At 48.7% G+C, this 2,984-nt stretch overlaps 1 long non-coding RNA gene across 1 annotated transcript; it reads left to right on the top strand.

Annotated features, from left to right (window-relative positions):
- The first annotated feature begins 2,200 nt into the window (after positions 1 to 2,200).
- Positions 2,201 to 2,631, top strand: LOC119261998. The gene is made up of 2 exons (XR_005129333.1): positions 2,201 to 2,239; positions 2,349 to 2,631. It is a non-coding gene; the product is annotated as an uncharacterized LOC119261998 (long non-coding RNA).
- The last annotated feature ends 353 nt before the right edge of the window (positions 2,632 to 2,984 follow it).

The raw sequence follows: 2,984 nt of genomic DNA, 5'->3' as shown, positions 1-2,984 counted from the left end.
TTGCCGGGAACATGATTATCTGCAGCAGAAATGAGTGGTAAAGTGCAATAGTGCAATTGTAAACATGTGCTACAGTAAAGTGACAGTAGGTGCAGGTTATTCCTGAGGAAAGAGTTCTTTACCAGTAGGATACACATCACACGTCTGTACCTAAGTCTGGGCAGACCGAAGTGTGAATAGTTATTTCTGATTCAGAACTCTGATTGCGGTGGGGAAGAAGGAGTTCTTTAGTCTGGAGGTCTTGCACACCATGCTCCTATACCTCCGGCCTGAGGGCAGAGGTTTGAACAGTCCGTGCTGGGGGTGGGTGTGGTCTTTGATGATGGAGGCAGCCTTTCTTTGGAATCTATGGTTGTAAATGTTCTGCAGAGAGTGCAGTGGAGACTTGGTGATCTTCTCTGCAGTCTTCACCACTCTCTGTAGGCATTTACGGTCCATCACGGTCAAGCTGCCGTACCACATGGTGATGCAGCTGGTCAGGAGGCTCTCAATGATGCATTTGTAGAAGTTGCTGAGAATCACTGGAGACATCCCAAACATCCTCAGCCTCCTCAGGAAGTACAGCCGCTGTTGAGCCTTTCTGACTAGCTGCTTGGTGTTCAGTGACCATGTGAGGTCCTCACTGATGTGGACACCCAGGTATTTAAAGCTGCTCACCCTCTCCACCTCGAGCTCCCAGATGAAAAGTGGCCGATGAGGTCTCCTCTCCTTCCTCATGTCCACTATCAGCTCCTCCGTCTTGTCCGTGTTGAGGATGAGGTTGTTATCATCACACTATGACACCAGTCTGGTCACCTCCCTTCTGTAGGCTGCTTCATACGTCCTATCACTGCTGTGTCATCAGCAAACTTCAGGATGATGTTGTCCTTGTGGGAGGCGACACAGTCATGGGTGAACAGGGTGTAGAGGATAGGGCGGAGGACGCAGCCCTGTGGAGTGCCGATGTAGGTGGTGATGCTGGCTGAAGTCCTGTTGCTGACCCTGACAGACTGGGGGCTGCCAGTCAGAAAGTCCAGAAGCCAGTCACAGAGGGTGGGGGTGCAGGCTGAGTGTGGAGAGTTTGTGGGTGAGTTTGTGTGGGGTGACCGTATTGAAGGCTGAGCTGTAGTCAACAAAGAGCATCCTGATGTAGGAGTCTTTGTTTTCCAGGTGGGAGAGGGAGTAGCGAAGGGCAGCAGCGACTGCGTCCGAGGTGGATCTTTTGTGACGGTAGGCATACTGCAGGGGGTCTAGCGTGTCCGGTATGCTGTCTTGGATGTGGGCCAGCACCACTCTCTCAAAGCACTTCATAATGATTGGAGTGAGTGCTACTGGTCTGTAGTCATTCAGGCAGGTGGGGGGGCTCTTCTTAGGAATGGGGACAATGACTGTCCTTTTGTAGCCGGTGGGAACAATGCTCTGGCTGAGAGAGAGATTGAAAATGGAGGTCAGTACATTAGCCAGCTCGTTCGCACATGCTCTGAGGGCACGCCCAGGAATCTTGTCTGGTCCTGGTGCCTTGCGGGGGTTGATCTTTCTCAGAGCTCTGCAGACCTGGGGCCTCATTTATAAAACTTTGCGTGGAATCTGGAGTGAAAATGTACGTGCGCTCAAAACCAGGAAATTGCGTGCGCACAAAAAAAATCTGATTTATAAAACCCTGCGTACGCACACCTGCACGTTGTTTCCTCTTTATAAATCACAACCATCTTCAAACTGAGCGCAGCTGAATCAGCCGCACGTTCCACCTCCGCCCCGCCCACTTTTACCCATAAATGGTCAATGCAAATCACTCATAAATATTTAAATGGCAGCTTGCCCCATTCTTTTTGAAGCGGAATAATGGATGAGAAAAAGACGAAAAAACGAAAATTTGGAGAATGTGAAGTGGAAGTCCTTGTTTCAGAGGTCGAGGCAAGGAAAAATGTGTTGTTTGGGAGCCTTAGTACTGGAGTGACAAACAAACGCAAGTTTGTTGAGTGGCAACATGTGGCTGCAGCTGTTAACAATGTAAGCTCTACAAGCCGCACTGTTGCAGAAGTAAAAAAGAAATGGTCGGACTTGAAAGTAGATGCAAAGAAACGGATTTCTTTGCACAGGAAGAGTGCAAGTGCTACTGGTGGGGGAAAGGCCACACTTTCTCCGTCTCCTTTTCATGAGAGGATGGCATGTTTAATTGGGGAACCCCTGTTAAGTGGCGTGGTGACTGAAAAGGAGGGCAATACAGACTTGGCTGATGAACCCATCACTGGTGAACCAGGTAAAAACAAATTATCCATAATCGTACATAGTTTTAATAAAGACGCAATAATCAGACTTTTTTTTCCTAGAATGGTTTATTAAATTATTTAACCATCACTGTTTTTTAGAGAGGACTGTGGGAGTGGACAGCAGTCATTCAGCTGAAGACTGCCAACCCGGCCCCAACGGTGTCTCCGGTGCCCCGGTTGCCTCCAGCGGTGTCTCCGGTGCCCCGGATGCCTCCAGCGGTGCACCACGTGCTTTAAGCGGAGGTCGTGTTCTGACTGAGGCTGTTTTACAAACACAAATAAACACAATTACAGCAATTGACAATTTAACAAATGAGCTTAAAGAGATTAAGGGGATACTGTCTGAAATGTCAAGTACATTAAAAGAACTTGTTAAAAAATACCTTTGCGTTTCTCTCCAATTATTTATAATCGACGCATCACGTCCTCGCGCAGTCTGACTGCTTGAATGTTACGTGCGTCAGGTGGGTAAACATGTGGGTCTGGTTCAGGGTCATTTGCTTGTTGGTCGGTCATTATCAGGGGGAGACCATTCTGCTGTGCAATGTTGTGTAGCACGGCACATGCTCTCACTATCCGGCAGACTTTTTCTGGGTTGTAAAGCAGTCTCCCACCTGATGCATCTAAACAGCGCCATCGGCCTTTTAGCAGCCCGATGGTGCGTTCTACAACAGAGCATGTCAGAGTGTGCACGTCATTGTAGCGTCTCTCCTCTGTGCTCTGTGGGTTTGGAAA

The sequence above is a fragment of the Pygocentrus nattereri genome, chromosome 22 (genome assembly GCF_015220715.1).
Source record: "Pygocentrus nattereri isolate fPygNat1 chromosome 22, fPygNat1.pri, whole genome shotgun sequence".
NCBI lineage: Eukaryota > Metazoa > Chordata > Actinopteri > Characiformes > Serrasalmidae > Pygocentrus > Pygocentrus nattereri.
The sequence above is the reverse complement of the archived record's forward strand: the minus strand, read 5'-3'. Positions and strand labels throughout refer to the sequence as shown.